This window comes from Ranitomeya variabilis, chromosome 4 (assembly GCF_051348905.1).
Source record: "Ranitomeya variabilis isolate aRanVar5 chromosome 4, aRanVar5.hap1, whole genome shotgun sequence".
NCBI classification, from domain to species: domain Eukaryota; kingdom Metazoa; phylum Chordata; class Amphibia; order Anura; family Dendrobatidae; genus Ranitomeya; species Ranitomeya variabilis.
Genome location: NC_135235.1, coordinates 561,843,356 through 561,869,989, shown reverse-complemented (window position 1 = coordinate 561,869,989; position 26,634 = coordinate 561,843,356). Strand labels below are relative to the sequence as shown.

Sequence of the window (26,634 nt, the reverse complement as noted above, 5' to 3'; positions counted from 1 at the left end):
CAATGTCTCTTTCTGGGAGCTGCAGCTCTGATGGCATGCACAGCTCCATTAACCTTCTGTCTTCCTCAGACTCCGGTCTGGAACTAACTGAGCTGAGCTCAGCCAGCAACTAACTAACTTTCCCTACAGACTACCAGTTATATATATATATATGGGGAGTGACCTAATTAATAGGAGCAAAAGCTCCCCCTGGTGGCCTGGAGTGTGAAATGTGTTACATGTTTGTGATACCTGGATGCAGTTATCCTTTCTTGCCTCCAAACGTATCATCACTCTCCCCGAGAGGAAAGCAATACCACTGTGACGACCAGGACCCTGGGGCGCCACAATACCCATCACTTGGGTGCGGCGTGGTGGATTGTGGGATTCGAGGACGTCCAGATGGAAGTGGATGACAGACAATGTAAGGTAGTAATATAAATAGATGCTTCCATTTCTCTTCTTCTACATTTACATTGAAAGGTGCTTCTCTTAGAAAATTCTGAATAGTTATTTCTACAGTATTCTGCCTCTAGCTTCTGCAGGAACACAGAAAAGTTCTTCTCTTGAAACATTCTGAAGAGATTCTTCTGCTCTGTCTGGAAATCCTAATTTTCTTTGATAAGCTGGAGTGTAGCTATTCTCTCCTGAAGACTTTGCACCTTTTCCTCTAACAGAGTCACAAGCTTGTATTTCTGGCATGTAAAATTTGTCTTTTCCTCTGGCAAGTCTGTAAACATATAGCACATATTGCAGAACACCATATGGGTAATCTCCATGTTGAACAAAACGAATTTCTGTGGTATAGCCGAAAATGGACTTAGGCCACGTTCACACACTCAGTATTTGATCAGTATTTAACATCAGTATTTGTAAGTGAAAACCAGGAGTGGATATTAAATATAGAAGTGGTGCATGTGTTTCTATTATACTTTTCCTCTGATTGTTCAACACACATAGCATCACACCATATGTGTAATCTCCTTCTCCATGATGAACAAAACCAATTTCTGTGGAATCTCCGTAAACAGACTAAAGCCACATTCACACACTCAGTATTTGATTAGTATTTAACATCAGTATTTTTCAGCCCAAACCAGGAGTGGGTGAAAAATGCAGAAATGGTGCATGTATTTCTATTTTACTTTTCTCATGACTGTTCCACTTCTGATTTTGACTTTCAAATACAGATATTAAATACTAACCAAATACTTAATATGTGAACGTGATCTTACACTGGTCAAATTTTGGTGTAATGCCCCCAAAGTTCGAAATACTCCCAAGTCGACCAACAAAAATTTGGATGAGGAAATGTAACGTGGAATGCGTAGAGAGAGGACAAAGTAAGGAAAGTTAGTTTCTGGAGGAAAGTTTTGATGCTGGGCAGGATGCTGGCAAGTCAGTCGCAGAAGTGTGATCCCATATGTCTATGTGTGGGTCAGGTTGGCAAGATAAGGTGCGGCGTACAGAAGACAAGATGAGACAGCAGAAACAGTGGTAGCCATAAACGTCCAAGTTCAGTGTGCCTCAGAACTAGGGTTGAGCGACTTTCATTTTTTTAAGATCGAGTCGGGTTTTGTGAAACCCGACTTTGTCCAGAGTCGAGTCGAGTGCAGTCGGCCGATTATCACTAAAAGTCGGGGATCGACCGAAACACGAAACCCAATGCAAGTCAATGGGGAAGCATAGTCGGCAGTGAGTGGAGGCCAGGAAAACACCTACAGTGCCCATTTTAATGTCAAAAACATCCATTCTTGTTTTCTGAAGCTTGTCAATCTTAATTAACTTTATAATAATAGTTGGGCATTGGAAATTGGGGGTCTTTTGGCAAAAGTTGTGGGGGGTAGGGCTGGTTCAAGGTTTTGATGGGCCCAGGAAACGTGGACTACGTCACGGCGGTGGAGCAGTGAGAGGTAAGTATGTCAAGTTTGCAAGTGCTGTGATCCTAAGCAAGCAGGGGGGGCCCACTCGTTGGCATTGGCACTGGCACAGGGCCCCTCAAAGTACAGCGGTGTGTTTGCACGGCGGGGGCGCCTCCCACCAGCAGCGACACTTTTGCGTACTCTGAGGGGCCCTGTGCCAGTGACGTCGCCAACGAGTATGCCCCCCCACCTGATGAAGGAACCTGCACTTTCATCTGCACCTTCCTCTTTGTCCCTGTGTAAGGTGGTATAACATGCGGGAAGGGGAACCTTACATTCAGCAGGGTCAGATTCTGGCTGTGTAGAGTGCAAGGGGAATGTTGTGGTCTAGGTCAATGTACCAGCAGACTCATCTAGCAGTGGCTGGGCAATGGGCAGGATGAGGAGGAAACACAGATATAGGGTCAAAGAATAAAGTAGGCTAAATGCAGTTCAAAATTGGTAACAGGACTAAACAGGCGGCATTGCTTTGTTCAGTGGAGGAGCAAACCCAGGAGCAGCAGACACTGTTTTAAGGGCCCAACCACACTAGTAGGCCAAATGCAGTTTAATATCTGCTACTATAGGCCAAAAGCCTAAAGACTGAAGCTCAGCTTTATACAGTGGAGGACAACACCAGGGAGCGGCAGACACCGTTAGTAGGCCGTAACCAAAGTTGAAGGCCAAATGCAGTTTAATATCTGATACTATAGGCCGAAAGCCAGAAGGTTGAAGCTCAGCTTTATACAGTTGAGGACAAACACCAGGGAGGGGCAGACACCGTTAGTAGGCCGTAACCACCAATTTTTTAAAAAACATCACTTAATGAGAGCCAGAAGGTTGAAGCTCAGATTTATTCAGTTGAGGAAAACACCAGGGAGCGGCAGACACCGTTAGTAGGCCCTAACCACCAAATTTTTTAAAAAACATCACTTAATGAGAGCCAGAAGGTTGAAGCTCAGATTTATTCAGTTGAGGAAAACACCAGGGAGCGGCAGGCACCGTTAGTAGGCCCTAACCACCAAATTTTTTAAAAAACATAACTTAATGAGAGCCAGAATGTTGAAGCTCAGATTTATTCAGTTGAGGAAAACACCAGGGAGCGGCAGACACCGTTAGTAGGCCGTAACCAAAGTTGAAGGCCAAATGCAGTTTAATATCTGATACTATAGGCCGAAAGCCAGAAGGTTGAAGCTCAGCTTTATACAGTTGAGGACAAACACCAGGGAGGGGCAGACACCGTTAGTAGGCCCTAATCACCAATTTTTTAAAAAACATCACTCAATGAGAGCCAGAAGGTTGAAGCTCAGATTTATTCAGTTGAGGACAAACACCAGGGAGGGGCAGACACCGTTAGTAGGCCCTAACCACCAATTTTTTAAAAAACATCACTTAATGAGAGCCAGAAGGTTGAAGCTCAGATTTATTCAGTTGAGGAAAACACCAGGGAGCGGCAGACACCGTTAGTAGGCCGTAACCAAAGTTGAAGGCCAAATGCAGTTTAATATCGGATACTATAGGCCGAAAGCCAGAAGGTTGAAGCTCAGCTTTATACAGTTGAGGACAAACACCAGGGAGGGGCAGACACCGTTAGTAGGCCCTAACCACCAATTTTTTAAAAAACATGACTTAATGAGAGCCAGAATGTTGAAGCTCAGATTTATTCAGTTGAGGAAAACACCAGGGAGCGGCAGACACCGTTAGTAGGCCCTAACCACCAAATTTTTTAAAAAACATCACTTAATGAGAGCCAGAAGGTTGAAGCTCAGATTTATTCAGTTGAGGAAAACACCAGGGAGCGGCAGGCACCGTTAGTAGGCCCTAACCACCAAATTTTTTAAAAAACATAACTTAATGAGAGCCAGAATGTTGAAGCTCAGATTTATTCAGTTGAGGAAAACACCAGGGAGCGGCAGACACCGTTAGTAGGCCGTAACCAAAGTTGAAGGCCAAATGCAGTTTAATATCTGATACTATAGGCCGAAAGCCAGAAGGTTGAAGCTCAGCTTTATACAGTTGAGGACAAACACCAGGGAGGGGCAGACACCGTTAGTAGGCCCTAATCACCAATTTTTTAAAAAACATCACTCAATGAGAGCCAGAAGGTTGAAGCTCAGATTTATTCAGTTGAGGACAAACACCAGGGAGGGGCAGACACCGTTAGTAGGCCCTAACCACCAATTTTTTAAAAAACATCACTTAATGAGAGCCAGAAGGTTGAAGCTCAGATTTATTCAGTTGAGGAAAACACCAGGGAGCGGCAGACACCGTTAGTAGGCCGTAACCAAAGTTGAAGGCCAAATGCAGTTTAATATCGGATACTATAGGCCGAAAGCCAGAAGGTTGAAGCTCAGCTTTATACAGTTGAGGACAAACACCAGGGAGGGGCAGACACCGTTAGTAGGCCCTAACCACCAATTTTTTAAAAAACATGACTTAATGAGAGCCAGAAGGTTGAAGCTCAGATTTATTTAGTTGAGGACAAACACCAGGGAGGGGCAGACACCGTTAGTAGGCCCTAACCACCAAATTTTTTAAAAAACATCACTTAATGAGAGCCAGAAGGTTGAAGCTCAGATTTATTCAGTTGAGGAAATCACCAGGGAGCGGCAGACACCGTTAGTAGGCCCTAACCACCAAGTGTTTAAAAAAACAGCACTTAATGAGAGCCAGAAGGTTGAAGCTCAGATTTAGACAGTGGAGGACAATTTGAATTAGGGACTGCAGACAGACTTAGTAGGCTATATTTGAAAAAACTGACCGTCTCATCCATACATAGACTAAGTGTGAACAGGTGCTGAACCTAGAGTAACCAACTCATATATAGTCAAGTAAAAAAGGCAGCACACTGCAGCGCTGGCCATTTTTATGCGCTAAACGCTCTCATTTTTCATATTTCTAGTGCAGTATTGCAGTTCAGTTTTCATGTTTCATGTTTGCATGTCTTAGCGCTGCAGTGTGCTGCCTTTTTTACTTGACTATATATGAGTTGGTTACTCTAGGTTCAGCACCTGTTCACACTTAGTCTATGTATGGATGTGACGGTCAGTTTTTTCAAATATATTATTTAGCCTTCTGACTGAGCACTCCGCCTCCTAGCCCAGGTGTTTTAATCGCAGCAGGTCCAGTACCCCTCCACAGAGAGAGAGAATATGAGTCTAGGAAGAGGTTTTCACAGGTACCCATTCACATGGAGACATTTATTCTCAGCGAGGTAGGCAAGCGTAGGACCTGATATACGAGAGATGCCGTAAAGGGGCTATCAGGTACACATAAAATTGGCCATTTTTATGCGCTAAACGCTCTCATTTTTCATATTTCTAGTGCAGTATTGCAGTTCAGTTTTCATGTTTCATGTTTGCATGTCTTAGCGCTGCAGTGTGCTGCCTTTTTTACTAGACTTAGTAGGCTGTCCCCTGTGGACCATGCATCCACCACATTAACCCATTGCGCCGTAATGGACACGTAACCTTCCGTGGCCATGCCTACAGGTCCATGCGTCTGTTGTCAGGTGCACCTTTGTACTCACAGATTGCCAGAGTGCATGGACAATGCGGTCTTTTACATGCTGGTGGAGGGTTGGGATGGCTTTTCTCGCAAAAGAAGTGTCTACTGGTTAGCTTGTAGCGTGGTACAGCGTAGTCCATCATGGCTTTATTAATAATTAAATAAAATATATAAATAGGCTCTATGAACTTTTAAATAGGTTCCAGGGGTACACGGGAAGCATTGGTGTGGTCAGTGGAGGAGTATTGCAAGGAAGGACCGCAGACAGGCTAACGAAGGCCTCAAATAAGAAAAAATTAGTCTCATGGCAGTTTTAAATCGGTTACATGGATACACAGGCAGCATTGTGGTCAGTGGAGGAGTATTGCAAGGAGGGACCGCAGACAGGCTAACGAAGGCCTCAAATAACAAAAATTAGTCTCATGGCAGTTTTAAATCGGTTACATGGATACACAGGCAGCATTGTGGTCAGTGGAGGAGTATTGCAAGGAGGGAACGCAGACAGGCTAACGAAGGCCTAAAATAACAAAAATTAGTCTCATGGCAGTTTTAAATCGGTTACATGGATACACAGGCAGCATTGTGGTCAGTGGAGGAGTATTGCAAGGAGGGACAGCAGACAGGCTAATGAAGGCCTAAAATAACAAAAATTAGTCTCAAGGCAGTTTTAAATCGGTTACATGGATACACAGGCAGCATTGTGGTCAGTGGAGGAGTATTGCAAGGAGGGACCGCAGACAGGCTAACGAAGGCCTAAAATAACAAAAATTAGTCTCATGGCAGTTTTAAATCGGTTACATGGATACACAGGCAGCATTGTGGTCAGTGGAGGAGTATTGCAAGGAGGGACAGCAGACAGGCTAATGAAGGCCTAAAATAACAAAAATTAGTCTCATGGCAGTTTTAAATCGGTTACATGGATACACAGGCAGCATTGTGGTCAGTGGAGGAGTATTGCAAGGAGGGACAGCAGACAGGCTAACGAAGGCCTCAAATAACAAAAACTAGTCTCATGGCAGTTTTAAATCGGTTACATGGATACACAGGCAGCATTGTGGTCAGTGGAGGAGTATTGCAAGGAGGGACAGCAGACAGGCTAACGAAGGCCTCAAATAACAAAAATTAGTCTCATGGCAGTTTTAAATCGGTTACATGGATACACAGGCAACATTGTGGTCAGTGGAGGAGTATTGCAAGGAGGGACAGCAGACAGGCTAATGAAGGCCTAAAATAACAAAAATTAGTCTCAAGGCAGTTTTAAATCGGTTACATGGATACACAGGCAGCATTGTGGTCAGTGGAGGAGTATTGCAAGGAGGGACAGCAGACAGGCTAACGAAGGCCTCAAATAACAAAAATTAGTCTCATGGCAGTTTTAAATCGGTTACATGGATACACAGGCAGCATTGTGGTCAGTGGAGGAGTATTGCAAGGAGGGACCGCAGACAGGCTAACGAAGGCCTAAAATAACAAAAATTAATCTCATGGCAGTTTTAAATCGGTTACATGGATACACAGGCAGCATTGTGGTCAGTGGAGGAGTATTGCAAGGAGGGACAGCAGACAGGCTAACGAAGGCCTCAAATAACAAAAATTAGTCTCATGGCAGTTTTAAATCGGTTACATGGATACACAAGCAGCATTGTGGTCAGTGGAGGAGTATTGCAAGGAGGGACAGCAGACAGGCTAAAGAAGGCCTAAAATAACAAAAATTAGTCTCAAGGCAGTTTTAAATCGGTTACATGGATACACAGGCAGCATTGTGGTCAGTGGAGGAGTATTGCAAGGAGGGACAGCAGACAGGCTAATGAAGGCCTAAAATAACAAAAATTAGTCTCAAGGCAGTTTTAAATCGGTTACATGGATACACAGGCAGCATTGTGGTCAGTGGAGGAGTATTGCAAGGAGGGACCGCAGACAGGCTAACGAAGGCCTAAAATAACAAAAATTAGTCTCATGGCAGTTTTAAATCGGTTACATGGATACACAGGCAGCATTGTGGTCAGTGGAGGAGTATTGCAAGGAGGGACAGCAGACAGGCTAACGAAGGCCTCAAATAACAAAAATTAGTCTCATGGCAGTTTTAAATCGGTTACATGGATACACAGGCAGCATTGTGGTCAGTGGAGGAGTATTGCAAGGAGGGACAGCAGACAGGCTAATGAAGGCCTAAAATAACAAAAATTAGTCTCAAGGCAGTTTTAAATCGGTTACATGGATACACAGGCAGCATTGTGGTCAGTGGAGGAGTATTGCAAGGAGGGACAGCAGACAGGCTAATGAAGGCCTAAAATAACAAAAATTAGTCTCATGGCAGTTTTAAATCGGTTACATGGATACACAGGCAGCATTGTGGTCAGTGGAGGAGTATTGCAAGGAGGGACCGCAGACAGGCTAATGAAGGCCTAAAATAACAAAAATTAGTCTCAAGGCAGTTTTAAATCGGTTACATGGATACACAGGCAGCATTGTGGTCAGTGGAGGAGTATTGCAAGGAGGGACAGCAGACAGGCTAATGAAGGCCTAAAATAACAAAAAATAGTCTCAAGGCAGTTTTAAATCGGTTACATGGATACACAGGCAGCATTGTGGTCAGTGGAGGAGTATTGCAAGGAGGGACAGCAGACAGGCTAATGAAGGCCTAAAATAACAAAAATTAGTCTCATGGCAGTTTTAAATCGGTTACATGGATACACAGGCAGCATTGTGGTCAGCGGAAGAGGATTGCAAGGAGTGTCTGACACAGTTAGTTGTCATGGTTCCCAATGGCAGGGGAACGTCAGGACACATAAATAACGGACGAGCTCTTAGGTGATGGAATCTCGAGCTGACCGTGAGCTAAACCTACCACACAACTAATAGTGGCCGGGGGGCGTGCCTAAGTTTTATCCCTAGACGTCTCTCGCCAGCCGGAGAACTACCTTACCCTAGTAGAGGAAAAAACAGACCTGGCTTACCTCTAGGGAAATTCCCCCAAAAAGGAGACAGAAGCCCCCCACATATATTGACGGTGAGTTCAGAGGAAAAGAGGAAAAGGTTCAGCAAAGCGAGGTCCGCTTACTAGATAGTAGAAAGATACAAAAGGGAACTGCACGGTCAGCTGAAAACCCTTTTAAAATACCATCCTGAAATTACTTTAAGACTCATGTGTCAACTCATGACACCGGAGTGGTAATTTCAGCCCACAAGAGCTTCCAGCTACAGAGAATGATATAACTGTAAACTGGAACAAAAAATGCAAACAAACTTAGGACTAAGAGTCCAACTTAGCTGATCAGTAGTCTAGGAGCAGGAACATGCAACAGAAAGGCTCTGGTTACATTGATGGCCGGCAAGGCAATGACTGAAGAGCAGGAATAAATAGGAACTCCCCACTGCTGATGAAAACAGGTGAACTGAGAAAGAAAACACACCCGAGTCACCAGTACCACTAGCCACCACCAGAAGGAGCCCAAAAGCAGATTCACAACAGTACCCCCCCCTCAAGGAGGGGGCACCGAACCCTCACAAGAACCACCAGGGCGATCCGGATGAGCCCTATGAAAGGCACAAACCAAATCAGAGGCGTGAACATCAGAAGCAGTTACCCAAGAATTATCTTCTTGACCATAACCCTTCCACTTAACCAGATATTGTAGTCTCCGTCTGGAAATACGGGAGTCCAAGATTTTCTCCACAACATACTCCAATTCACCCTCAACCAGCACAGGAGCAGGAGGCTCGATAGAAGGAACAACCGGCACCTCATACCTCCGCAACAACGACCGATGGAAGACATTATGGATAGCGAAAGATGCCGGAAGGTCTAAACGAAAGGATACAGGGTTAAGAATCTCCAAAATCCTATAAGGACCGATGAACCGAGGCTTAAACTTAGGAGAAGAAACCCTCATAGGGACAAAACGGGAAGACAACCACACCAAGTCCCCAACACGAAGACGAGGACCAACACGACGACGGCGGTTGGCAAAATGCTGAGTCTTCTCCTGGGACAACTTCAAATTGTCCACCACCTGTCCCCAAATCCGATGCAACCTATCCACCATAGTATCCACTCCAGGACAATCCGAAGACTCCACCTGACCGGAAGAAAAACGAGGGTGAAACCCCGAATTGCAAAAGAAAGGAGAAACCAAAGTGGCAGAACTAGCCCGATTATTGAGGGCAAACTCTGCCAACGGCAAAAAGGCAACCCAGTCATCCTGATCCGCAGACACAAAACACCTCAAATAAGTCTCCAAGGTCTGATTAGTTCGCTCCGTCTGGCCATTAGTCTGAGGATGGAACGCAGACGAAAAAGACAAATCAATGCCCATCCTAGCACAGAATGCCCGCCAAAATCTAGACACGAACTGGGTCCCCCTGTCAGAAACGATATTTTCCGGAATACCATGCAAGCGAACCACATTTTGAAAAAACAGAGGAACCAATTCGGATGAGGAAGGCAACTTAGGCAAAGGTACCAAATGAACCATCTTTGAAAAACGGTCACACACCACCCAGATGACAGACATTTTCTGAGAAGCAGGGAGATCAGAAATAAAATCCATAGAGATGTGAGTCCAAGGCCTCTTCGGAATAGGCAAAGATAACAACAATCCGCTAGCCCGAGAACAACAAGGCTTGGCCCGAGCACAAACATCGCAAGACTGCACAAAAACTCGTACGTCTCGAGACAGGGAAGGCCACCAGAAGGACCTAGCCACCAAATCCCTAGTACCAAAGATTCCAGGATGACCTGCCAATGCAGAAGAATGAACCTCCGAGATGACTCTGCTGGTCCAATCATCAGGATGGAACAAACAGCCTACCAGGCGGGCAACGATCAGGTCTATCCGCCTGAAACTCCTGCAAAGCCCGTCGCAGGTCTGGGGAAACAGCAGATAATATCACCCCATCCTTAAGGATACCTGTAGGTTCAGAATCACCAGGGGAATCAGGCTCAAAACTCCTAGAAAGGGCATCTGCCTTCACATTTTTAGAACCTGGTAGGTATGAGACCACAAAATTAAACCGAGAGAAAAACAACGACCAGCGCGCCTGTCTAGGATTCAGGCGCTTGGCAGACTCAAGATAAATCAGATTCTTGTGATCGGTCAATACCACCACCTGATGTCTAGCCCCCTCAAGCAAATGACGCCACTCCTCAAAAGCCCACTTCATAGCCAAAAGCTCCCGATTACCAATATCATAGTTTCGCTCGGCGGGCGAAAATTTTCGAGAAAAGAACGCACAAGGTCTCATCACGGAGCAGTCGGAACTTTTCTGCGACAAAACCGCCCCAGCTCCGATCTCGGAAGCGTCGACCTCAACCTGAAAAGGAAGAGCAACATCAGGCTGACGCAACACAGGGGCAGAAGAAAAGCGGCGCTTAAGCTCCCGAAAGGCCTCCACAGCAGCAGGGGACCAATCAGCAACATCAGCACCCTTTTTAGTCAAATCAGTCAAAGGTTTAGCAACATCCGAAAAACCAGTTATAAATCGACGATAAAAATTAGCAAAGCCCAAGAATTTCTGTAGGCTCTTAAGAGAAGTAGGTTGCGTCCAATCGCAAATAGTCCGAACCTTGACAGGATCCATCTCAATGGAAGAAGGGGAAAAAATGTACCCCAAAAAAGAAATCTTTTGAACCCCAAAAATACACTTAGAACCCTTCACACACAAGGAATTAGCCCGCAAAACCTGAAAAACCCTCCTGACTTGTTGGACATGAGAGTCCCAGTCATCCGAAAAAATCAAAATATCATCCAGATACACAATCATAAATTTATCCAAATATTCACGGAAAATGTTATGCATAAAGGACTGAAAGACTGAAGGGGCATTTGAAAGACCAAAAGGCATTACTAAATACTCAAAATGGCCCTCGGGCGTATTAAATGCGGTTTTCCACTCATCCCCCTGCTTAATTCGCACCAAATTATACGCCCCACGAAGATCAATCTTAGAGAACCACTTAGCCCCCTTTATTCGAGGAAACAAATCAGTAAGCAGTGGCAAAGGATACTGATATTTGACTGTAATTTTATTCAAGAGTCGATAATCAATACACGGCCTCAAAGAGCCATCTTTTTTAGACACAAAGAAAAAACCGGCTCCTAAGGGAGATGAAGAAGGACGAATATGTCCCTTTTCCAGGGACTCCTTAATATACTCTCGCATAGCAACATGTTCAGGTACGGATAAATTGAACAAACGACCCTTTGGAAATTTACTGCCTGGAATCAGATCTATGGTACAATCGCAATCTCTGTGAGGAGGGAGTGAACCAAGCTTAGGCTCCTCAAAAACATCATGATAATCAGCCAAAAATGCCGGAATCTCAGAGGGAATAGATGATGAAATGGAAACCAAAGGTACGTCCCCATGAGCCCCCTGACAACCCCAGCTTAACACAGACATTGCTTTCCAGTCAAGGACTGGGTTATGAGATTGTAACCATGGCAATCCGAGCACCAAAACATCATGTAGATTGTACAACACAAGAAGCGAATCAGCTCCTGATGGTCTGGAGTCATATGCATAGTCACTTGTGTCCAGTATTGTGGTTTATTACTAGCCAATGGCGTAGAATCAATACCCTTCAGAGGTATAGGGACTTCCAGAGGCTCTAGATTAAACCCACAGCGCCTGGCAAAGGACCAATCCATAAGACTCAAAGCGGCGCCAGAGTCGACATAGGCGTCCGCGGTAATTGACGATAATGAACAAATCAAGGTCACAGATAGAATAAACTTAGACTGTAAAGTGCCAATTGAAACAGACTTATCAACCTTCTTTGTGCGTCTAGAGCATGCTGATATAACATGAGTTGAATCACCACAATAGAAGCACAACCCATTTTTTCGCCTAAAATTCTGCCGTTCGCTTCTGGACAGAATTCTATCACATTGCATATTCTCTGGCGCCTTCTCAGAAGACACCGCCAAATGGTGCACAGGTTTACGCTCCCGCAAACGCCGATCAATCTCACTAGCCATTGTCATGGACTCATTCAGACCTGTAGGCGCAGGGAACCCCACCATAACATCCTTAATGGCATCAGAGAGACCCTCTCTGAAATTCGCCGCCAAAGCGCACTCATTCCACTGAGTAAGCACAGACCATTTACGAAATTTTTGGCAGTATATTTCAGCTTCATCTTGCCCTTGAGACAGGGCCATCAAGGTTTTTTCAGCCTGAATCTCTAAATTAGGTTCCTCATAAAGCAACCCCAAAGCCAGAAAAAACGCATCCACATTGAGCAACGCAGGATCCCCTGGTGCCAATGCAAATGCCCAATCTTGAGGGTCACCTCGCAGCAAGGAAATTACAATCTTAACCTGCTGTGCGGGATCTCCAGCGGAGCGAGGTCTCAGAGAAAGAAATAATTTACAATTATATTTGAAATTCAGGAAACGAGATCTATCTCCGGAGAAAAACTCTGGTATGGGAATTCTAGATTCAGATATAGGAGCATGTATAACAAAATCCTGTAAATTTTGAACTTTTGTGGCAAGATTATTCAAACCTGTAGCCAAACTCTGAGGATCCATTTTAAGCAGGTGAGATCAGAGCCATTCAAGGGTTAGAAGGAGAGGGAGACAAAGACTGCAATTAGAGCTGAAATGCAACTGATTCAACTATAGAGCAAACACAGAGGAAAAAAAAAAAAAAAAAAAATTTGCAGACTTCTTTTTCTCTCCTTTCTTCTGCTAACAGTTTTAACACTCGGCCGGCCATACTGTCATGGTTCCCAATGGCAGGGGAACGTCAGGATACATAAATAACGGACGAGCTCTTGGGTGATGGAATCTCGAGCTGACCGTGAGCTAAACCTACCACACAACTAATAGTGGCCGGGGGGCGTGCCTAAGTTTTATCCCTAGACGTCTCTCGCCAGCCGGAGAACTACCTTACCCTAGTAGAGGAAAAAACAGACCTGGCTTACCTCTAGGGAAATTCCCCCAAAAAGGAGACAGAAGCCCCCCACATATATTGACGGTGAGTTCAGAGGAAAAGACATACGCAGTATGAAGGTAGGTTCAGCAAAGCGAGGTCCGCTTACTAGATAGTAGAAAGATACAAAAGGGAACTGCACGGTCAGCTGAAAACCCTTTTAAAATACCATCCTGAAATTACTTTAAGACTCATGTGTCAACTCATGACACCGGAGTGGTAATTTCAGCCCACAAGAGCTTCCAGCTACAGAGAATGATATAACTGTAAACTGGAACAAAAAATGCAAACAAACTTAGGACTAAGAGTCCAACTTAGCTGATCAGTAGTCTAGGAGCAGGAACATGCAACAGAAAGGCTCTGGTTACATTGATGGCCGGCAAGGCAATGACTGAAGAGCAGGAATAAATAGAAACTCCCCACTGCTGATGAAAACAGGTGAACTGAGAAAGAAAACACACCCGAGTCACCAGTACCACTAGCCACCACCAGAAGGAGCCCAAAAGCAGATTCACAACAGTTAGTACTCACAAAAAATAAATAGATGTTAATGTCTCGCAAAACAACAAAAAAAAAGTGTGGCATACTTAGGTACAGGGGTGGGCTCATCTGCTGAGTTTCTGACAAAGTAATTTGGCAGTAAGTATTTACTGGTGTCAATATAGGACACTGACCCACCCAGACTACTTTAACTAGCATCATAGATGTCAACAAATTGGTATTGTCAGTGCCAGGCATTGAATGATGTCAGCGCATAGACTAAACATTGGTGGAGCTGAGTGAGATAATTTTGCACGTGGTAGAGCACAGTTTGAGCTTGGGGGGGGGGAACTCTCTTGTGGCCGGCGGTACCGTCCCAGGGCCCCTCATGTTACAACGGTGTGTCTGACGTTGGGTGCGCACCACCACCGCCAGAGACACTTCATTGTACTATGAGGGACCCAGTGGCAGTGCCGTCGACCAAAAGCGGGCACTCCCACCTCTTCAGACGATCAGCACTGTAACGGGTGCTTGCGCCAAGTGGGGAGACCACGGCCCCGTGGGGGGAATTTTCCCATTGTGGGAGGTGTAAACATGTCGTATGCTGGACAAACAGCTGCTGCAAATTAAGAGATTGGAACACTCAGTAAGACCAGTCCACAAGCAAGACCTTTTTATAGGAAAGCTAGGTGTCAGCCGGGAAAGGTGGGGCAAAATAATTTGAAATCCAGGAGTGGTTCATTTTAATGAAGGTGAGATCATCCACATTTTGGGTAGCCAGACGAGTCCTTTTTTCAGTTAATATTGAACCAGCAGCACTGAATACTCTTTCTGATAGCGCACTAGCTGCTGGGCAAGCAAGCTCCTGCAATGCATATTTTGCCAATTCAGGCCAGGTGTCTAATTTGGATGCCCAGTAATCAAATGGGAATGACGGTTGAGGGAGAAAGGGATGAAAAGGGATAAGGGATGAAAAATAGTTAGCAACCATACTGGACAAAAGTTGTCTCCTGTCACTTTGAATAGATGCTGCAGTACCTGTCCTGTCTGCGGTCATTGCGAAATCACTCCACAACCTGGTCAGGAAACCCCTCTGTCCAACGCCACTTCTGATTTGTCCACCTCTAACACTTCTGCCCTGTAGCCCCCTGCAGCTCGTGTGAGAACCATCACCGGCGCTGTGTGCTGGGAATGCCTGAATCAAACGGTCTACAAGAGTTGCTTGTTTGGTTGCTAATATTTGTTCGAGGTTCTCATGTGGCATAATATTTTGCAATTTGCCTTTATAGCGAGGGTCAAGGATGCAGGCCAACCAGTAATCGTCATCGGTCATCATTTTAATAATGCGTGGGTCCCTTTTGAGGATACGTAAGGCATAATCCGCCATGTGGGCCAAAGTTCCAGTTGTCAAATCTGCGGTTGTGCTGGTTTGAGGGGCAGTTACAGGCAAATCTACGTCACTTGTCTCCCTTAAAAAACCAGAACCCGGCCTTGCAACGCCACTAATTTCTGTTGGCCCAGGAGAAGCTTCCTCATTAAAAAAGTACTCATCCCCATCATCCTCCTCGTCCTCCTCCTCATCTTCGCCCGCTACCGCGTCCTCTACACGGCCCTGACCAGACAATGGCTGACTGTCATCAAGGCTTTCCTCTTCCTCGGCTGCAGACGCCTGCTCCTTTATGTGCGTCAAACTTTGCATCAGCAGACGCATTAGGGGGATGCTCATGGTTATTATGGCGTTGTCTGCACTAACCAGCCGTGTGCATTCCTCAAAACACTGAAGGACTTGACACAGGTCTTGTAGCTTCGACCACTGCACACCTGACAACTCCATGTCTGCAATCCAACTGCCTGCCCGTGTATCCTCCCACAAATACATAAGAGCACGCCTCTGTTCGCACAGTCTCTGAAGCATGTGCAGTGTGGAGTTCCACCTTGTGGCAACGTCGATGATTAGGCGATGCTGGGGAAGGTTCAAAGACCGCTGATAGTTCTGCATACGGCTGGAGTGTACGGGCAAACGGCGGAAATGCGAGCAAAGTCTGCGCACTTTGAGGAGCAGGTCGGGTAACCCCGGATAACTTTTCAGGAAGCACTGCACCACCAGGTTTAAGGTGTGAGCCAGGCAAGGAATGTGTTTCAGTTGGGAAAGGGCTATGGCAGCCATGAAATTCCTTCCGTTATCACTCACTACCTTGCCTGCCTCAAGATGTACAGTGCCCAGCCATGACTGAGTTTCTTTCTGCAAGAACTCGGACAGAACTTCCGCGGTGTGTCTGTTGTCGCCCAAACACTTCATTGCCAATACAGCCTGCTGACGCTTGCCACTAGCTGTCCCATAATGGCACACCTGGTGTGCAACAGTGGCAGCTGCGGATGGAGTGGATGTGTGACTGCGGTCTGTGGACGAGCTCTCACTTCTGCAGGAGGACGAGGAAGAGGAGGAGGGGGGGCGAACGCCTACAGCCAACTCTTTCCTTGACCGTGGGCTAGGCAGAACTGTCCCAATATTGTGTCCCCTGTGGACCCTGCATCCACCACATTCACCCACTGTGCCGTGATGGACACGTAACGTCCCTGGCCATGCCTACTGGTCCATGCATCTGTTGTCAGGTGCACCTTTGTAGTCACAGACTGCCTGAGTGCATGGACGATGCGGTCTTTAACATGCTGTTGGAGGGCTGGGATGGCTTTTCTAGAAAAGAAGTGCCGACTGGGTAGCTCGTAGCGTGATACAGCGTAGTCCATCAGCGCTTTGAAAGCTTCGCTTTCAACTAACCGGTAGGGCATCATCTCTAATGAGATTAGTCTAGCAATGTGGGCGTTCAAACCCTGTGTACGCAGATGCGAGGATGAGTACTTCCTTTTCCTAACAAGAGTCTCATGTAGGGTGAGCTGGACTGGAGAGCTGGAGATCGTGGAACTAGCGGTGGTGCCGGTGGACATGGGTGACTGAGAGCGGGTTGGAGATGGTATTCTTGCCGGTGCCCTACATGCAGTGTTTCCTACTGCAAACCTGGTGATTCCCTGACTGCTTTGGCCTGGCGACGAAAGCTGCACAGATACTGCAGGTGGTGCGGGAAATGGTGGGTGGACAGTGAGGGAAGGGATGTAGCGTTGCTGACTAGCTTCATTGGCCGAGGGTGCTGCAACCTTTAGGGACGTTTGGTAGTTAGTCCAGGCTTGCAAATGCATGGTGGATAAGTGTCTATGCATGCAACTTGTATTTAGACTTTTAAGATTCTGACCTCTGCTTAAGGTAGTTGAACATTTTTGACAGATGACTTTGCGCTGATCATTTGGATGTTGTTTAAAAAAATGCCAGACTGCACTCTTTCTACTATCGGATACCTTTTCAGGCATTGCAGACTGAGCTTCTTTAATCAGATGGCCACGCTGTCCTCCAACTGCTTTTGCTTTTGCCACGTGTTTTTTGCCAGATACGGGCCCGGCAGATGGAACCTGTTGTGATGTTGATGCCTGCTGCGGCTCCTCCTCCTCCGCTTCAGAACTACTGCCGCCTGCACCCTGTTCCCCCAATGGCTGCCAATCGGGGTCAACAACTGGGTCATCTATGACCTCCTCTTCTATGTTGTGTGCAACTTCGTCTGTGTCACCGTGTAAGCCGGTGGTATTGCGTTCGTGACGGGGCACCATAGTCTCCGCTGGGTTTGATTCTGCCTCAGTACACTGCGAGGGCAATGTTCTGGTCTGAGTCAAAGGAACAGCATAGTAATCTGGCTGTGGCTGTGCATTCCATGTCCGATTCAACTTCGAATGGGCATGGCCTGTTAACTGTTTCACTGTCTAACCCAGGAACGGTATGTGTAAAGAGCTCCATGGAGTAACCTGTTCTGTCAACTGACGCATCCTTCACTGTTGTTCTGGGTGAAGGACACAAGGAAGCGACTTGTTCCTGACCAGGAGCATCCACTGACGATGCACTGCTCTGACATTTTGCACTTTCCGAGGAGGAGGCGAAAGAGCTAGAGGCAGAGTCAGCAATGAAAGCCAATACTTGTTCCTCCTGCTCCGGCTTCAAAAGTGGTTTTCCTACTCCCAGAAAAGAGAGCGTTCGAGGCCTTGTGTAGCCAGACAACGAACCTGGCTCAACAACTCGAGACTTAGGTGCTTGTTATGGTTCTCAATGGCAAGAGAACATAGCCCAGCAAACATAAGAACTAGCTCTTGGAAGGATGGAAACTAAACTGACCATGAACTAAACCTGCCGCACAACTAACAGTAGCCGGGTAGCGTAGCCTGCGTTTTATCCCTAGACGCCCAGCGCCGGCCGGAGGACTAACTAATCCTGGCAGAGGAAAATATAGTCCTGGCTCACCTCTAGAGAAATTTCCCCGAAAGGCAGACAGAGGCCCCCACAAATATTGGCGGTGATTTTAGATGAAATGACAAACGTAGTATGAAAATAGGTTTAGCAAAATTGAGGTCCGCTTACTAGATAGCAGGAAGACAGAAAGGGCACTTTCATGGTCAGCTGAAAACCCTATCAAAAAACACCATCCTGAAATTACTTTAAGACTCTAGTATTAACTCATAACATCAGAGTGGCAATTTCAGATCACAAGAGCTTTCCAGACACAGAAACGAAACTACAACTGTGAACTGGAACAAAATGCAAAAACAAACAAGGACTAAAGTCCAACTTAGCTGGGAGTTGTCTAGCAGCAGGAACATGCACAGAAAGGCTTCTGATTACAATGTTGACCGGCATGGAAGTGACAGAGGAGCAAGGCTAAATAGCGACTCCCACCTCCTGATGGAAACAGGTGAACAGAGAGGATGATGCACACCAGTTCAATTCCACCAGTGGCCACCGGGGGAGCCCAAAATCCAATTTCACAACAGTACCCCCCCCTCAAGGAGGGGGCACCGAACCCTCACCAGAACCACCAGGGCGATCAGGATGAGCCCTATGAAAGGCACGGACCAAATCGGAGGCATGAACATCAGAGGCAGTCACCCAAGAATTATCCTCCTGACCGTATCCCTTCCATTTGACCAGATACTGGAGTTTCCGTCTGGAAACACGGGAGTCCAAGATTTTTTCCACAACGTACTCCAACTCGCCCTCAACCAACACCGGAGCAGGAGGCTCAACGGAAGGCACAACCGGTACCTCATACCTGCGCAATAATGACCGATGAAAAACATTATGAATAGAAAAAGATGCAGGGAGGTCCAAACGGAAGGACACAGGGTTAAGAATCTCCAATATCTTGTACGGGCCGATGAACCGAGGCTTAAACTTGGGAGAAGAAACCCTCATAGGGACAAAACGAGAAGACAACCACACCAAGTCCCCAACACAAAGCCGAGGACCAACCCGACGCCGGCGGTTGGCAAAAAGCTGAGTCTTCTCCTGGGACAACTTCAAATTGTCCACTACCTGCCCCCAAATCTGATGCAACCTCTCCACCACAGTATCCACTCCAGGACAATCCGAAGATTCCACCTGACCAGAAGAAAATCGAGGATGAAACCCCGAATTACAGAAAAAGGGAGACACCAAGGTGGCAGAGCTGGCCCGATTATTGAGGGCAAACTCCGCTAAAGGCAAAAAAGCAACCCAATCATCCTGATCTGCAGACACAAAACACCTCAAATATGTCTCCAAGGTCTGATTCGTCCGCTCGGTCTGGCCATTAGTCTGAGGATGGAAAGCAGACGAGAAAGACAAATCTATGCCCATCCTAGCACAGAATGCTCGCCAAAATCTAGACACGAATTGGGTACCTCTGTCAGAAACGATATTCTCCGGAATACCATGCAAACGGACCACATTTTGAAATAACAGAGGAACCAACTCGGAAGAAGAAGGCAACTTAGGCAGGGGAACCAAATGGACCATCTTAGAGAAACGATCACACACCACCCAGATGACAGACATCTTCTGAGAAACAGGAAGATCCGAAATAAAATCCATCGAGATGTGCGTCCAGGGCCTCTTCGGGATAGGCAAGGGCAACAACAATCCACTAGCCCGAGAACAACAAGGCTTGGCCCGAGCACAAACGTCACAAGACTGCACGAAGCCTCGCACATCTCGAGACAGGGAAGGCCACCAGAAGGACCTTGCCACCAAATCCCTGGTACCAAAGATTCCAGGATGACCTGCCAACGCAGAAGAATGAACCTCAGAAATGACTTTACTGGTCCAATCATCAGGAACAAACAGTCTACCAGGTGGGCAACGATCAGGTCTATCCGCCTGAAACTCCTGCAAGGCCCGCCGCAGGTCTGGAGAAACGGCAGACAATATCACTCCATCCTTAAGGATACCTGTAGGTTCAGAATTACCAGGGGAGTCAGGCTCAAAACTCCTAGAAAGGGCATCCGCCTTAACATTCTTAGAACCCGGCAGGTAGGACACCACAAAATTAAACCGAGAGAAAAACAACGACCAGCGCGCCTGTCTAGGATTCAGGCGTCTGGCGGACTCAAGATAAATTAGATTTTTATGGTCAGTCAATACCACCACCTGATGTCTAGCCCCCTCAAGCCAATGACGCCACTCCTCAAAAGCCCACTTCATGGCCAAAAGCTCCCGATTCCCAACATCATAATTCCGCTCGGCGGGCGAAAATTTACGCGAGAAAAAGGCACAAGGTCTCATCACGGAGCAATCGGAACTTCTCTGCGACAAAACCGCCCCAGCTCCGATTTCAGAAGCGTCGACCTCAACCTGAAAAGGAAGAGCAACATCAGGCTGACGCAACACAGGGGCGGAAGAAAAGCGGTGCTTAAGCTCCCGAAAGGCCTCCACAGCAGCAGGGGACCAATCAGCAACATCAGCACCCTTCTTAGTCAAATCAGTCAATGGTTTAACAACATCAGAAAAACCAGCAATAAATCGACGATAAAAGTTAGCAAAGCCCAAAAATTTCTGAAGACTCTTAAGAGAAGAGGGTTGCGTCCAATCACAAATAGCCTGAACCTTGACAGGATCCATCTCGATGGAAGAGGGGGAAAAAATATATCCCAAAAAGGAAATCTTTTGAACCCCAAAAACGCACTTAGAACCCTTCACACACAAGGAATTAGACCGCAAAACCTGAAAAACCCTCCTGACCTGCTGGACATGAGAGTCCCAGTCATCCGAAAAAATAAAAATATCATCCAGATACACAATCATAAATTTATCCAAATAATCACGGAAAATGTCATGCATAAAGGACTGAAAGACTGAAGGGGCATTTGAAAGACCAAAAGGCATCACCAAATACTCAAAGTGGCCCTCGGGCGTATTAAATGCGGTCTTCCACTCATCCCCCTGCTTAATTCGCACCAAATTATACGCCCCACGGAGATCTATCTTAGAGAACCACTTGGCCCCCTTTATGCGAGCAAACAAATCAGTCAGCAGTGGCAACGGATATTGATATTTAACCGTGATTTTATTCAAAAGCCGATAATCAATGCACGGCCTCAAAGAGCCATCTTTCTTAGCCACAAAGAAAAAACCGGCTCCTAAGGGAGATGACGAAGGACGAATATGTCCCTTTTCCAAGGACTCCTTTATATATTCTCGCATAGCAGCATGTTCAGGCACAGACAGATTAAATAAACGACCCTTAGGGTATTTACTACCCGGAATCAAATCTATGGCACAATCGCACTCCCGGTGCGGAGGTAATGAACCAAGCTTAGGTTCTTCAAAAACGTCACGATATTCAGTCAAGAATTCAGGAATCTCAGAGGGAACAGATGATGAAATGGAAACCACAGGTACGTCCCCATGCGTCCCCTTACATCCCCAGCTTAACACAGACATAGCTTTCCAGTCAAGGACTGGGTTATGAGATTGCAGCCATGGCAATCCAAGCACCAACACATCATGTAGGTTATACAGCACAAGAAAGCGAATAATCTCCTGGTGATCCGGATTAATCCGCATAGTTACTTGTGTCCAGTATTGTGGTTTATTGCTAGCCAATGGGGTGGAGTCAATCCCCTTCAGGGGTATAGGAGTTTCAAGAGGCTCCAAATCATACCCACAGCGTTTGGCAAAGGACCAATCCATAAGACTCAAAGCGGCGCCAGAGTCGACATAGGCATCCGCGGTAATAGATGATAAAGAACAAATCAGGGTCACAGATAGAATAAACTTAGACTGTAAAGTGCCAATTGAAACAGACTTATCAAGCTTCTTAGTACGCTTAGAGCATGCTGATATAACATGAGTTGAATCACCGCAATAGAAGCACAACCCATTTTTTCGTCTAAAATTCTGCCGTTCACTTCTGGACAGAATTCTATCACATTGCATATTCTCTGGCGTCTTCTCAGTAGACACCGCCAAATGGTGCACAGGTTTGCGCTCCCGCAGACGCCTATCGATCTGGATAGCCATTGTCATGGACTCATTCAGACCTGCAGGCACAGGGAACCCCACCATAACATCCTTAATGGCATCAGAGAGACCCTCTCTGAAATTCGCCGCCAGGGCGCACTCATTCCACTGAGTAAGCACAGCCCATTTACGGAATTTCTGGCAGTATATTTCAGCTTCGTCTTGCCCCTGAGATAGGGACATCAAGGCCTTTTCCGCCTGAAGTTCTAACTGAGGTTCCTCATAAAGCAACCCCAAGGCCAGAAAAAACGCATCCACATTGAGCAACGCAGGATCCCCTGGAGCCAATGCAAAAGCCCAATCCTGAGGGTCGCCCCGGAGCAAGGAAATCACAATCCTGACCTGCTGAGCAGGATCTCCAGCAGAGCGAGATTTCAGGGACAAAAACAACTTGCAATTATTTTTGAAATTTTGAAAGCAAGATCTATTCCCCGAGAAAAATTCAGGCAAAGGAATTCTAGGTTCAGATATAGGAACATGAACAACAAAATCTTGTAAATTTTGAACTTTCGTGGTGAGATTATTCAAACCTGCAGCTAAACTCTGAATATCCATTTTAAACAGGTGAACACAGAGCCATTCCAGGATTAGAAGGAGAGAGAGAGAGAAAGGCTGCAATATAGGCAGACTTGCAAGAGATTCAATTACAAGCACACTCAGAACTGAAGGAAAAAAAAAAAAAAAATCTTCAGCAGACTTCTCTTATCTCTCCTTTCTCTGTCAATTAATTTAACCCTTTCTGGCCGGTCAAACTGTTATGGTTCTCAATGGCAAGAGAACATAGCCCAGCAAACATAAGAACTAGCTCTTGGAAGGATGGAAACTAAACTGACCATGAACTAAACCTGCCGCACAACTAACAGTAGCCGGGTAGCGTAGCCTGCGTTTTATCCCTAGACGCCCAGCGCCGGCCGGAGGACTAACTAATCCTGGCAGAGGAAAATATAGTCCTGGCTCACCTCTAGAGAAATTTCCCCGAAAGGCAGACAGAGGCCCCCACAAATATTGGCGGTGATTTTAGATGAAATGACAAACGTAGTATGAAAATAGGTTTAGCAAAATTGAGGTCCGCTTACTAGATAGCAGGAAGACAGAAAGGGCACTTTCATGGTCAGCTGAAAACCCTATCAAAAAACACCATCCTGAAATTACTTTAAGACTCTAGTATTAACTCATAACATCAGAGTGGCAATTTCAGATCACAAGAGCTTTCCAGACACAGAAACGAAACTACAACTGTGAACTGGAACAAAATGCAAAAACAAACAAGGACTAAAGTCCAACTTAGCTGGGAGTTGTCTAGCAGCAGGAACATGCACAGAAAGGCTTCTGATTACAATGTTGACCGGCATGGAAGTGACAGAGGAGCAAGGCTAAATAGCGACTCCCACCTCCTGATGGAAACAGGTGAACAGAGAGGATGATGCACACCAGTTCAATTCCACCAGTGGCCACCGGGGGAGCCCAAAATCCAATTTCACAACAGGTGCTGTACTGCTTTTACCATGAACACCTGATGCTCCACCACCACTACCATCATTACCAGCTGACAATGACCGCCCACGGCCACGACCTCTTCCACTAGACTTCCTCATTGTTTGCAAAACGTAACCAAAGTATCGGTATTTGTTACTGTAAAACAACTTATAAGGTGAACTCAAACTTCTGTTGGATTTATATATACCTTTATAGGTGCCTGACACTGAAAGGAAAATCAGGCCCAATGTTACACACTAGGTTTTCTGTGCCCCAATAATTTGAGACAGATGGCACACACAGGACCAGCACTCAAGCAGAAATGCCAATCTTAATCTCCCACAATTTTTTTTTTTATGGGAGAATGTAAAAAAAAACAAAAAACAATATTACACACTAGGTTTTCGGTGGCACACAATGAGAGACAGATGCCACACACAGGACTGGCACAGAGGCAGACTTGCCAATCTTTATCTCCCACTATTTTTTTTTTTACAGGGAGAATTTACCCCCCCCCAAAAAAAAATGGCCAAGTATTACACAGTGGTTTTCGGTGGCACACAATGAGAGACAGATGCCACACACAGGACTGGCACAGCGGCAGACTTGCCAATCTTTATCTCCCACTAATTATTTTTTTTTTTAAAGGGAGAATTTAGAAAAAAAAAAAAGGCCAGTATTACACAGTGGTTTTCGGTGGCACACAATGAGAGACAGATGCCACACACAGGACTGGCACAGCGGCAGACTTGCCAATCTTTATCTCCCACTAATTTTTTTTTTTTTTTTACAGGGAGAATTTACCCCCCCCCAAAAAAAAAATGGCCCAGTATTACACAGTGGTTTTCAGTGGCACACAATGAGAGACAGATGCCACACACAGGACTGGCACAGCGGCAGACTTGCCAATCTTTATCTCCCACTAATTATTTTTTTTTTAAAAGGGAGAATTTAGAAAAAAAAAAAAAAAGGCCAGTATTACACAGTGGTTTTCGGTGGCACACAATGAGAGACAGATGCCACACACAGGACTGGCACAGAGGCAGACTTGCCAATCTTTATCTCCCTGCAGTAATCTCAGGAAAGTATGGCAGGCAGCTATAAAAAGGACTGCTGCACACAAAAGTGGGAACAAACACACAAGATAGCTGTGCAGAAAGGAAGGAACAACAGGATTTGTGCTTTGAAAAAAGCAGTTGGTTTGCACAGCGGCGTACACACAAAGCAACGCAGCTATCAGGGAGCCTTCTAGGGCAGCCCAATGAGCTACAGCGCCGAGGAAAAAAAAATGTAGCTTCCACTGGCCCTGCAAACAAAAGGTGGTGTTGGACAGTGGAAATCGCTACAGCACAAGTGGTTTGTGGCTTTATGTACCCTGCCTATCACTATCCCTGCTTCTGACGAAGCGGCACCTCTCCCTACGCTCAGATCAGCAGCAGTAAGATGGCGGTCGGCGGGAACGCCCCTTTATAGCCCCTGTGACGCGGCAGAAAGCAAGCCAATCACTGCAATGCCGTTCTCTAAGATGGTGGGGACTGAGATCTATGTCATCACGCTGCCCACACTCTGCGTCCACCTTCATTGGCTGAGAAATGGCGCTTTTAGCGTCATTGAAACGCGACTTTGGCATGAAAGTCGCGTACCGCATGGCAGACCCCACACAGGGATCGGGTCGGTTTCATGAGACGCCGACTTTGCCAAAAGTCGGCGACTTATGAAAATGAACGATCCGTTTCGCTCAACCCTACTCAGAACACTGGAACCTCCAAGGGAAGCCTGAGACTCAGAGACAATGAAAAAAACAAGCTGTAAAAAATGCAAAGCCACTGAAGAACTGTGTACACATATTAGCCAAGCAATCAGCAGTAGGTACCTGGTGAACTGATGTCACAATTTACCGCAAGAGTTCAGAGACTATTATTTACCCTGGGGCATAACTAGACCAATGGACCCCAGGACAAACTTTGGACTTGGCCATCCCTCTACTAACACAAGGATGTTGCACAGATACGTGGGTCCTGATGGCTATTCTAGGGTGAATGATAATATTCTTATAACTACCACAGTCATACAGTTAAAGAAAAACAAATATCACTATATTGTTACAAAACAAAACCGAATACCCAACCCAAGTATAGGAAAAGATATAACTGTAACAGTGCCAAATAATACCACCATGCAATGAACTCATATTACCAGTATATACAGTAGTGACTGAATAATACTACCATACTGTTGCTAAATTAAAAAAAAATTATACAAAGATGAATTGTTACTTGACTCTCCCATTTCTAGTGCCGATAACAGCATTGGTCTCCCTGTCTGGCTGGTCCTGACGCCCTACAAAGATGTCATTCATTTGGGTCATTTAAACCTGACTTATGTACTATGATGCCATCTGAGCAGTTGGACAGAGTTGGACAGAGTTGGACAGTTGGCTTTGCTGCTTCTACAATTCACAGAGTCTCTAAAGGCCCCGTCTCACATAGCGAGATCGCTAGCGAGATCGCTGCTGAGTCACAAGTTTTGTGACGCAACAGCGACCTCCATAGCGATCTCGCTATGTGTGACACGTACCAGCGATCAGGCCCCTGCTGCGAGATCGCTGGTCGTGTCGGAATGGCCTGGACCTTTTTTTGGTCGTTGAGGCCCCGCTGACATTGCTGAATCGGTGTGTGTGACACCGATCCAGCGATGTCTTCACTGGTAACCAGGGTAAACATCGGGTTACTAAGCGCAGGGCCGCGCTTAGTAACCCGATGTTTACCCTGGTTACCAGCGTAAATGTAAAAAAAAAAAAACAATACATACTCGCCTTCTGATGTCCGTCAGGTCCCTTGCCGTCTGCTTCCTGCTCTCACTGACTGCCGGCCGTACAGTGAGAAGTGAGAGCACAGCAGTGACGTCACCGCTGCGCTCTGCTCTCAATGTACGGCGGCTCAGTCAGTCAGAGCAGGAAGCAGACGGCAAGGGACCTGGACA

General features: G+C 46.1%; 1 long non-coding RNA gene across 1 annotated transcript in view; it reads right to left on the bottom strand.

The window, feature by feature from the left end:
* Positions 1 to 580: 580 nt before the first annotated feature.
* Positions 581 to 26,634, bottom strand: part of LOC143769163 (uncharacterized) — a 217,334-nt gene continuing 191,280 nt past the window's right edge. The window contains exon 5 of the long non-coding RNA XR_013214238.1: positions 581 to 709. This is a non-coding gene — a long non-coding RNA (uncharacterized LOC143769163). The remainder of the gene's footprint in view (positions 710 to 26,634) is intronic.